This window comes from Adiantum capillus-veneris, chromosome 15 (genome assembly GCF_014529385.1).
Source record: "Adiantum capillus-veneris isolate H3 chromosome 15, ASM1452938v2, whole genome shotgun sequence".
Lineage (NCBI taxonomy): Eukaryota > Viridiplantae > Streptophyta > Polypodiopsida > Polypodiales > Pteridaceae > Adiantum > Adiantum capillus-veneris.
In genome coordinates, this window is record NC_140945.1 from 135703093 (window position 1) to 135715471 (window position 12379).

At 41.7% G+C, this 12379-nt stretch overlaps 1 pseudogene; it reads right to left on the reverse strand.

The window, feature by feature from the left end:
• Positions 1 to 4439: 4439 nt before the first annotated feature.
• LOC147441546 (uncharacterized) lies at positions 4440 to 5853 on the reverse strand (annotated as a pseudogene).
• Positions 5854 to 12379: the final 6526 nt, after the last annotated feature.

Here is a 12379-nt window from a genome sequence, read left to right on the forward strand (position 1 = left end):
AGGGCCTCTTTATTTGGCAGTTTAAGGGAGTCAAACCTTTAGTATTAAGAAAGGAATCAAATGACAACTTTTGAATTCAAACATGCAGAACGACTAGTTTATTTGAATTCAAATTTCCCTCCCAAAGTGAAATTTAAAATCTCGTGGGCAAAAGTATATCATATAACATATCTATGGAAAGAGCTCGCTGTGTAGATTCTAGATCTATAATCTCCGCTCAAATCAGAGATCATATGTAGGAGATATGGAAGGCCAAAAATCATAAAGTATTCCACCCCCTTTTTGGGGGGAAAGTGCATCCTTTGACCACTCTTACACCTCTCTTACACACGGCCCATCATTCTTGCACACATGGAATGCATCTATTTGTCAAAATGTTAATCACCTCCATAATCTCATGGAAAATAAAGCGGCCCCTCCTAGACCCCATCCTCTTCCTAATGAAGTATGAAATTATTCCCCATTAAATTTCCCAAGTCCCTTTTCTTTCATTGCGCTAATAGAGGGGTCTTAGCGTAGGAGACTCTCCTTGCCAGTGTCTACCTCTTTACACAAGCATAAATACCCCTTGGGAGATGATAGGAAATTTATTTTGGTTGCAATGTTTTAATGTGAGAGAGAGAGAGAGAGAGAGAGAGAGAGAGAGAGAGAGAGAGAATTCCTTCAAACTTTGTGAAGCTCCTCTTCACAATAGTCTTTGAGGTTGTTAAATTTGTGCTTTGGAGAAGCTCGACAGTTTTGAAAAAAAACCTTCAAATGCCCTTTTGTAAAGCTTGAATGTCGCTCCCTCTTGAGGGCTCAATGATCTTCCTTTGAAACCCTTTTGGCTTTGTTGAAACTTTATGGAAGAAGGGATCAAATCCTTGCTCTCCTAAGGTGTGACAGGCCACCAATAAGCCGGCTTGGGGTGCCTTATGAGCTCTTTGGAGCTAATACCATGAGGTGGGAGCACTCCCTTGTGAGGAGTGATGAGGTGGAGGCGGTCTACGAGGAGGTGGAAGCTGCATGGGAGAGACCGGTGGCGGACCCAAAAGGCTGAAAAATGGGGCTTATAGTGGCTCGCGTCCTAGTGGCTCTGCTACATAGGACTACCCCCTTGTGGACCCAATGAGAGCCTTAGTTAGAATTTGGCACCCAAAACAAATCCGCCCACATTGCCCAAGGGAGACGAGGCAACTTGAGCTCACAACACCCACAACCACACTATTCTTAGTGTGACAAGCTAGACCAAGGGGCCCCAAGGACTTGCGTGTGGGAAGTGTCAAAAGAAGAAAAAGATCTTATCCTCGGCTCTGCAGGGATATGCACACACACAAAACTCATCACACACATTTACACATGGTAATCAAATTGAACGGGAATATGGTGTTGAAATGAGGCAATCAAGGGCTCTATGGAGAGCTTGTGCCAAGCATTTCAAGACTGTGTGACCAATGCAATGAGAAATAAAACTTGCTAGAACTTGTAATTTGACTTGAAATCATTGTAGATGAGTTTTCTTCTTCAATTTCTACCTTGTAATCATTCAAAATTGATTCAAAATGTTGAATCATCTGACTCTTGATCGAATCAAGTTCTTGCTTACTTGGTACTTGATTGTTTCTCTTTATTCTTTTAATGGTTTCTTCATGAAATTTGCACTTGGAAATTCCCAATGTGAGCTCCACCCTGCTATTGAGGATATGTTTCTCAAAAAGACTCTTCAAAACTATAGCCAATTTTATGTCAATTTTTTATTTATGAAAAGGTCCTCTTAGTTGGCATTGTTTTGTATCCTTTGGTGCCTCTTACATAACCACTTTAGGTGGAGGGACTCTCTTTGAAGTAGATTTGTCTTCCTTCCTATTTGTAGACCTCGTAATCCACTTTGATGATCCCACATTGTCTTCATATATCTTATGCTTATCTTTCACTGTGGCTTTTCTAACATGAGATCTAGCAAGAAAAGCATACAAAGAAAAAGAATCCACTGGATTTGGCCATCCTATAGTTTCTCTATTATAACAATCCCTAGCTTGATAGTTTTTTATGATCCACATTACCTTTCTTAGCTATCCTTATAGCATAAGGTCATGGATTGCACTTATCTCTAACACTTTCATCATCCTTCTTACCACACACCTACAATCCAAAAAGATCTACTTCAACTAGAGCACCACTACCTACTATATCTCTTCTACGAGCTTCTCTATACCTCCTTTCCTGTAGCTCAAGAAAAGAGATTCCCCATGTTTCCTAAGATGGATCCTCTTTTCTTTCCACAAGACTACATTTTCCTTACTAGCTTCATTAAAATCATCATAGCCATTACGTTCACAATCCAAACTATCGCACCACATGTATTGACCATCCCAATCCCTACATGGAGTGCATGGCCTAGGCTTTGATGCAGAACCTCTTGCACTTAAATTTTTTAAGTTTAGTAGCTTTTTAGTTCAAATTGAACTCCTATATAGACAAAAATTGGCATAAGAGGAAAAGTTGAGAACTTCTACTATTGTCACGCATTAATAGAGGAAAATAGAAAGAGAAAATATTGCATGCATGGAAATACCGATAGCAAAGGATGTGATAGAGGTCTAACAAAAACATATGTGATAATAGATGCAAATATATATCCACGTTGGAAAGGGGGAAATAGGAAAACACCCAACACACAATATGACTGCCTCTCTATAGCCCATGGATTCCACAACACCCCTATCCCCTAATCATCACACACCCCGACTCCCAATGTGCAAGCAACTATTACCCATGTCCATACCCGACCAACCCTAGCTACACCAATCCTAGTAACAAATCTTGTCATGATAGCTTTCATCTGGAGCACTATATACCCACATAGGCAATTTCATAACAAACAATAAACAAAACCTTGGGATGCACCCACTTTCCTTCAAGCTTTACGATCGACACACACCATTATCGGCATAGGAAACGCTCACACACTCGCACTCAAAGCTCACACATACACGACCTATACATATAGGCATGAGAGTGAGAAGGAGATGATAACATTTGGTTAGGCAGTGAGAATAAAGAGACTATGATAACCACACTTCGACTATTTTAGAGAGTATACAATGATGGCATTTTGCACAAAATTCCTTGGTGTAACGTCCTGGCAAGTCCATGGTTGATTCTTGCAGGCTCTCTTTGTTCTTCTTGTTGCCAACCCTTTGGCAGCCCTTCTTTCAATCGCTTAGGCCACCCTCCTTCATCACCAAGTGGCTCATCTCCTGTAGTAAGTGTTGCTACTCTCTCTTACTCGTGATCCCTGCACAACGAGTCATGGCTCCCCCTTTTGCTTGCAATGCTGACTCTCCTGTACTTGGAATGGTTGCCCCATGGGAGCACACAACCCCCTGCATCCTTCTGCTTGGCTCACATCATCCTCCCCTTGCTCGGTTATCCCACTTCTACCGGTCCTTCTTTTTTCCTGCCCCAAGGCTCTTGCTCTCTAGCACTAATCTCAGCCTCTCCTCTCTTCAACTCTGCATGACCAAGGCGCAACACCACAACTTGCAAAGCTACGCTTCTGGTGAAGTTCTTCCCAACTACAATAGCTTGTAACCCTGCTCTCTGCTCATGTCCTGCTCACGGCAATGGTCCTCCATGCCTCCCGGATGGTGTACCTCCTCCAAGCCTCTCAAGGCAGCCCTTGGCAACCCCTCCCTTATTTCTCCAGGTTGCACCCTCCTCAGAGCCGTCTCCTTGTCTCTTGGCACCTGGCGGATGCCCTGCAAAGATTTCCTTCTTTGAATGAGCGTTACACCCCTTTCTTATGGCATGGCAGTGCTCTCAAAAGAACCCTCCCACTCTTCTCATCTAACTGGCGGCCCCTGCAGCCTGCAACCTCACCCTTTTTTCTCCCCTTTGCTGGATGCCCTGAGCGGCCTTTTTGCACCCACCTGAATCCACCCCTCCTGTTCAGACTGATCCCTTTGAGAGTCCTCTCCCTTTGAGCTTCTTTCAGCACTCCCCTTTTCTCTACAGTCCTGGCGGCCCCTTTCCATGCACACCCATGATCCCCCCTCTGCTCGGCTCTCGGCCTCCTTTCAAACTACCCATTTCACGGCCATGCAACCACCACCTGGAGGTTCTTGCCTTCAAGCAGCCCATGGCATCTGCCATGCAAGACTACAGCTCAACTTTAGCATAAAAAATAAATCACCTTATTCAGTTTTTTAAATCTTCCGTGACTTGGGTCGCCTTGCCGCGCTCTTCAATGTCTGGCCGTTGGTGCCATTGCCCCCTGAGATAGCATTTCCGCTGCAAGGACTTTGACAGTGCCAAGATGTCGTTGCGAGAGACTTCAATCACATTGATCTCCATCAACCTTGAGTGACATGTCTGCCGTCGAAAAAAATGATGATCGCCTCGAGTGCTCCATCGCATTGGTATATGCAAATACGATGGCCCATCTGGAACCGGCTAAACTCGACCTTTTTCCCCAGGCATAGCTCCCTCCCTAGACCTTGAAGTATCAGGAGACATTCCGACTAGCAGAGGATAAAACCACCATTGACCTGCAACACGCCGTATCTGTCATACACATCATAGTTGCACTTGTTCCAATCTGCATCTAGCACATGGCCAAGCACTCTGACATCTTCCTGCATACTGCCATACACTTGCTGTTAGCACTGTCTTCCACTACCACTGCTTCTTGGAGAACCAAGCTTGCCTGCTTCTCAATCATACCCTTTGCTATAGGTCCGTCAAATGGTATACACTCTATACATGACTCAGCACGCCAATCTTCGTCCACCATAGCCTTTGATGCTACATCTTCAACCACTTCATGTGAGAGCAAATCGGATTGCTCAACCACCTTTGCTTGAACATTAACCTGCTCTTCAAGGACTTCTTGTACGACCATATTATCTGCTAAGCTAGAAAGAAATCCATCTAGTACCTCAGGTAGTTTGACATCGCAAACACCTTCTAGAATGCACCACCACTCTTCAACACGATTAGTAGGGCAAGGTTGCCCAACCCCTTGGTGAGCTTCTTCCTACATAGTAGAAACCATCCCTTTGCCAACAACTTCAAGCTTGTCTTGTGATGTTTTTACATCTTCATTTTCCTCTTCATGCATACATACTTTGGCTAGGACTGCATCCTTGCTAGCCGGGCTAACAAACTCTTGTACAACATCACACCACCTTGGAGGCACAAATTGAAACGAAGAACCGAAATGGCTTACCAACGATGAAGCAACTATCTCTTTGACGCTTGAACTCCCATTTGGCTTCATGGCATGATACAACTCCGTTGTCGAGCTATATCCATAGTCTACCGGACAAACCCATCTCCGGCCAGCTTCTTCTTTGCTTTCCTGCTCTTTGCCTTGGCTAAGGAGACATCATCTTCATAACTTTCCATATCGGCAAGCTCGACCTTCTCTCTAATCTTTGGATGTAGACACTCCAAAAACCTCTCTAACTTGAAGTAGTCGTTGCCTCGAGATTGTGTAGCAGCTTCTAAATGCTGCCAAATATCTTCAAATTGCTTTAAAAATGTTGTAAACTCACCGCTTACATCTTGCTTCAAAACCTTCAGTTTTGCATCCAATTCTGCCGGCGAAATTCTCTGCTTGAAGTCTTGGATAAACCGAGATCGAACCACCTTCCATGACTGCCGATCAAGAACTTCTAACCCCTCGAACCAAGCTTTGGCTTTCCCTTGCATCACCAACGACATAGCCCTTGACTTGGCTTCATCGGACACCATCCGCATCAACAACATCTAGAGCTCCACATCTGACATCCAATCTTCAGCATCTTGCTCACCTGAGAACACTAACTCACAATCAGGCACCATGTTATTGCACCATGCCATCACTTGAGCGATCAGTGTGATCCTCAGTGGGGGCACCACAAGATGGAAAGGGGGAAATAGGAAAACACCCAGCACACAATATGAATGCCTCTCTATAGCCCAAGGATTCCACAACACCCCTATCCCCTAATCATCACACACCCCGACTCCCAATGTGTAAACAACTATTACGCATGTCCATACCCGATCGGCCCTAGCTACACCAATCTTAGTAACAAATCTCGTCATGATAGCTTTCATCTCGAGCACTATATACCCACATAGGCAATTTCATAACAAAAATAAACAAAACTCTATCAAGTCTTTGGGATGCACCCACTTTCCTTCAAGATTTACGATTGACACACACCACTATCGGCATAGAAAACGCTCACACACTCGCACTCAAAGCGCACACATACACGACCTATACATATAGGCATGAGAGTGAGAAGGAGATGGTAACATTTGGTTAGGCAGTGGGAATAAAGAGACTATGATAACGACACTTCGACTAGTTTCGAGAGTATACAATGATGGCATTTTGCACAAAAGTCCTTGGTGTAATGTCCTGGCAAGTCCATGGTTGATTCTGGCAGGATCTCTTTGTTCCTCTTATTGCCAACCCTTTGGCGGCCCTTCTCTTTCAATCGCTAAGGCCACCGTCCTTCATCACCAAGTGGCTCACCTCCTGTAGTCAGTGTTGCTACTCTCTGTTACTTCATGTGATCCCTGCACAACGAGTCATGGCTCCCCCTTTTGCTTGCAGTGCTGACTCTCCTGCACTTGGTATCATTGCCCCATGGGAGCACACAACCCCCTGCATCCTTCTGATTGGCTCACATCATCCTCCCCTTGCTCGGTTATCCCACTTCTACCGGCCCTTCTTTTTTCCTGCCCCAAGGCTCTTGCTCCCTAGCACTAATCTCGGCCTCTCCTCTCTTCAACTCTCCATGATCTCTGTGCATGTCCCGGTCACGGCAATGGTCCTCCATGCCTCCCGGATGGTGTACCTCCTCCAAGCCTCTCAAGGGAAGCCCTTGGCAGCCCCTCCCTTATTTATCCAGGTTGCACCCTCCTTAAAGCCGTCTCCTTGTATCTTGGCACCTGGCGGATGCCTTGCAAAGCTTTCCTTCTCTGAATGAGCAGCACACCCCTTAGCTACGGGGCTGAACATCTCCTTATAATCAATCCCTTAAGTTTGTGAATAAACTCTGGCCACAAGTCTAGCCTTGTACCTACTCACACTGCCATTAGGCTGAAATCATGCATTGGTGGTACAAAAAAGGACCTTTTTTGTTCCTAGCTAGTTTGTAGTTCTACATATTTCCATGTTGTTTTGGAGGGAACCTTTTTTGTGGAGTAAATTTAAGTATTGTAGGAGGGAATGTATTATTTTTTTTAAAAGAGAGTCGAAGAAAAACTTGAAACACCACTCCTCTCAAAGAAACGTGGGTGCAACTATGGATGGGAGTTGCACATTTGGACTCGTCTGATGTGACGACTGTCACTCTCTTTCCCGTTTCAATCACTACACCTCGTAGCAGCTCTGCACCTCTCGCACAGACCACCTTAGCCAAACCTTTTTGAGCATATGCTTTGCACCTCTCTCATGGGCAGCACGTTCTTCATTCTGTGGTGCAGCTAGCAAGTTCTCCGGCTGTGCACCATCACGACTATGAGAATGCCTGTAAAGAAATCTGTTGCCAAGGCATCACCAAACAAGGGGAAGAAGCCTAAGACCTTGGATAAAAGGTCCCCCTTCACAAGTAGAGATTCTCCTCGGAGCATCAACACCTCAAACACAAGAGCTAGCAAGGGGGGTTTCTCTCTGGAGGAATCAACTAAGTCTGGAGCGCTTTTTGGTGAGGATGAGACTTGATCATCTACATCATCCAGAGGTTGGTGTTCATCCTTCGCATCACGTGTACATGGTTTTTCTTTCATGAAAGGTAGCAATTGTCATTCAAATGAAGATTTTGAGGTTTTCAGACCAATCTTTTTTCTTGTTGAATTGCATGCATGCAAGTGTGTGTATGGTATCTTGAGCGCTCTGCATTTTTTTTTTGCATTACATGCATGCAAGCATATGCGCTATGAGCTGAACAAAAATTTAAATCTCGATAGGGCAGTGAATGTTAACATATAAATTCAGGTACTTTATAGCTTTATAGTACCAAATTTGGTACTTTACAATTTTGATATTGGGCACAATTTTAACTTTTGCATTGGCAAGGTTATCCATGTGCTAAAGAGTAGTTCAAAGTCTTTGTGTTGAGTTTTGCATTACTAAAACGTATTTCCACATTGCAAGAAAAAACAAAATAGAGGAATACCCTCTTCTGACCATGTTTTGCTATACAGCCAAAGAGCTGCATAAGGAGTATGCTTTGAGCATGGAGGGTGTGCTTCCAAAGGATCTTACGGAACAAGACCTCCTTGATGACCAATGGATGACTATTTTTAAGCAACACTACCAAAAGAATGTGAAGGCTTACTTGAATCATGTGCAGCCAAGACTGGTTGAAGATTGCAGGTTCCTTTTCCAAAAGGTATACCAAGCCCCTCCATCTTGTGGGGAGATCGCTGCAAAGATTGCACGCTGCTTCGCTTTCAAGAATTGCCATGCGGCAACAAAGGACCTTGCGAGCCATAAGGTTGCATGGGTAAGGTTTGGATAGAATGTACTCAGTATGTTTGTGAGTCGCCCGGGAGGGTTGGAGCGGAGGTTGAAACTTGGTGAAGGGCAAACGATGCATCCCACGGAGGCCACCCATTATCTATTAAGAAGCCTTGTTTTATACAAAGTGGTAGTAATCTCTGTACAAAAGTAGACCGCCCACAACTTCACGTAGAGACACGTAACTATGTTATAGACCTAGAAAGTATTGTTGAGAGAGTGCCTTAGACATGTGGTGTAGATGCATCCGCTAAGTTGAAAGAGTTAAAATCATCTCTACAGCAGAAGAAGGAGACTTTGTTGAGAGCAGAGGGTTCCAATGCCGTTGCAAAGAGGATAAAAGATGAGATAGAGTACTATGAACTACATCTTGCAAAATTAAAGCAGGAAAACCCTTGCAATGATGAGGACATTAAAGAGGCGGAGGCTGATTTGGGAGCCAGTTGATGCATGCTTCATCAAACAGGAAGCAATGAGGGCACGAAGAATCTTGAGAAGGAAGTTGATCTCCAAAAATTAATTCTTGACATCCATGCCTTGCGAAAGTGGTTTTGGTATTTTTGGCAGCTTTTTGATAACTTATGTTTGCTGGCCTTGGTAGTTCTAATACATTTGTGGTTTATGGCAGTTTCTAGTACTTCAATTTATTTTTTCAGTATTGGTAGGTTATTTGCTACTTTGAGAGTTTTTGTAGTTTTAAATGTGTTGCTAGTACCACTAAACCCTTACTGTATGCTTTTGGTAGTTTTTGGTTACGCTTTGGTACTTTATGGAGTGGATCTAACAAGTTTTTTTGGTAGTTTTGGCTATGTTTGAATAGTTAATATTTGTCTTGGGTATACTCTCATAATGCTTTTGGTACTAACTGGAAGCTTTTGGTACTACTTGGTAGCTCATGGTTCTGAATTGGTTCAATTCTTAGTACAGGGTTGTCTTATGGCATTGATGACTTGGTTGTTTTGGTAGTTTTTTGGTACTATTTGGTAGATGCCTTGAGGACTGCCTGTTATCTTTTGGTACTAACTAAAAGCTTTTGGTAGAATTCTAGAGTCCCCCTTTGGTGGTTTATGGTTGCTTTCTATCAATGGTGTTTTGATGGTATTGGTAGTTTTAGGTAGTTATGGTAGCTTCTGAAAATGTTGTTTGGTGGTTGTTAGGGTTTTGTTTTCCCTGCTTAAGTTTCAACTACTAATTGGTAGCTCATGGTTTTGATTTGGTTCTATATTTGGTAGTGTCTTTTGTCATTGATGACTTGGTAGTTTTGGTAGTTTTTGGTACTACTTGTTAGTATGATGCCTTGAGGACTGCTTTTGGTACTAATTGGTAGATTTTGGTACTAATCAGGTAGCTTTTGATACTAATTTTGTACCCCCTTTGCTGTTGTTTGGCAACATGATGAGTATGATATGTTGGAGGCAACATGGAAGGAAGCACAAGGCCACATCCTCTTTGTGAAGCAGATGATTCTTGATGTTGGGCTTGGGAAGAGATTCATGCTATATCCTAGGCCTTAGGTTGTTGATTCGGTGGATATGATCCATGTGTTTGGCATGTGTGTTTCATGTGGTGAGCCGTTCGAGTCTGCAACGGTTGTTGGAACCTTTATACTTGAGTGTTGACATCAGTATCACCCCTTTGCTTCAGTGCTTTGCTAAAAAGGAGGGATCATTGTGCCAAACCTGGTTGTACTGTGGTGATCCATGAGGTGGCAAATTCCTGGGTCACTGGGCATTATCTTCTGAAGAGTAAGTATGTGTGTGTTCTGCAAATCATATGCATACTTGCATTGAGTGTGAGGTTGTTTTTAAGTACAGGTTGTCTTTTGCTATTTCTATAGAGGAGGAGGATGTTGTAGCGGTTGGGCCCAATGGAAGAAATGGAGAGGCAGTCAAGGATGTACAGGGTGCCACAAAGTCTGTTGCAAGTCATATATGGGAGGAGGATGAGGTTACTAAAGAGATAGGGGATGTTCTCCCTGATTTAAATTATGGTAGTGTGGAAGGGAAAGAGACTGAGAAGGGCCAACACTGTGATACCATTGTAAGGTTTCCAGTATTGTACAAAGCTTGTTAAATTTAACTTGGTTATTGAGAAAACACTGTAGAATGATCCAACTATGGCCGATATTGGTATTTTTGGAACCGTAATCAGAGCTTTACTATGGTTAGAATTTTTTAGAATCAGATTCCGATGAAATCTGAAAAAGTTACGGGCTCTGAAAGGTTACACTAGGAATTTAATTAGTTAAGTAAAATTGGATGGTTTCCGTAATTATTATTGCTAAAGACTTTCTTATCCTAAGGTTCTAGAAATTGGAGATATTTCCATTTTTCATCATTAAAAATCAGTGAAATTAGCAGAAATCGATTCTGGAAGCTGGGGGGCCTGTGTGGAGCTATGGGGAACCTGCTTGGGACAAAATTAGCAGCAGGTGGTGCTAGTTGAAAGCTTAGGCCTTGCTTGAGGTGCCAGAACCTGCCAGAAACAGCCCAGGGGCCCTGAAAAGCTATAAAAGGACCCCCTTCCTTCACAAACAATTAGACTCGGAGCCTTGGTACATTTTCTCTCATCTAGAGGGACCTCTATTCAGAAATCACTAGAGAGCAAAGCTCTAGTTGGTTAATCAACGGTAATTAGCACTAACCTTTTTTAATTAGTAAAACTAGGTTAACCTATTTACAATTTTCTTAATTAATTGAAGATTAAACCTATGTATACTCTAAAATTATCTCCTAATTCAAAATTCTTTGCTAAGTATTGAGATTAATCTTAGGGAGACTAAGATAATTAATTATTATATTATATTAGGATTGAAATTACTCATTTTAACTATAAAATAATGATAATTATACTAATTAAATTTAGATTAAGATGAGATAATTATCAGAGTTGTGTTAGACTGTCATCAGAGGAAAAACACATCTTTTGAAACCCGTGACAATTATCTAAACCTCAGATAATTAATTTAACTCATTATTTCAATAGAAAACCATTGTTTTCAAGGGCAAATAAAAAGGGGAAAGTAGTAAATTAATCCAAAAAGATTTGGGATAATTATCAAAGGTAAAAGTCATCTTAATAAACCCATGATAACTATCTTAATCTCAAATAATTAGTTTAGCTAATTATCTCAGTAGAAAAACACTATTTTCATGAGAAAATAAAAAGGGGAAAATAGTAAACTAATTTAAAAAGCTTTGAGATAATATCACAGGTAAAACACATCTTAAAAAAATTGTGATAAATATATTAACCTTAGATAATTAGTTTAACTAATTATCTCAATAGAGAAACACTATTTGTAAGGGAAAATAAAAGGGGGGAAATAGCAAATTAATCCAAAAACCTTTGAGATAATATCAGAGGTAAGACAGATCTTGAGGAACCCGTGATTAATATCTTAACCTCATATAATTAGTTTAGATACTTATTTTCATTAAAATTAGTAACCGGTTTTGTGTATAAATCGGGGAAAGGAAATTAGTAGATGAATTTATATAATTACCCAATAATTACCAGAGGTCAGAAATCACTATTGAAGGTTGGGAAAATTATTTTAGCCTAACTAATTAGTATAACAAATTATCTCCGACTAATTTTGCCTAAATTAGACCATAAATATAAAAGGGAAAAGTTATAAATCAATTTTATGAGTTAACCAAAAAATTCTTAAAGATAGAACATATCAAATTCCATCTAGGGTGAGTAATCCACTAACAGATAGGTAACTTATAATTTACTAAGGCCAAAAATAGGATATTCTTAGAATATAGGCTAAGGAGAAATCCAGTTAAATAACTCCCACAGTTATATGATAATTATGGGAGAATACTAATAGTATAAGGAAGTTAGAGGAGAAATATCTCATCCAATAAC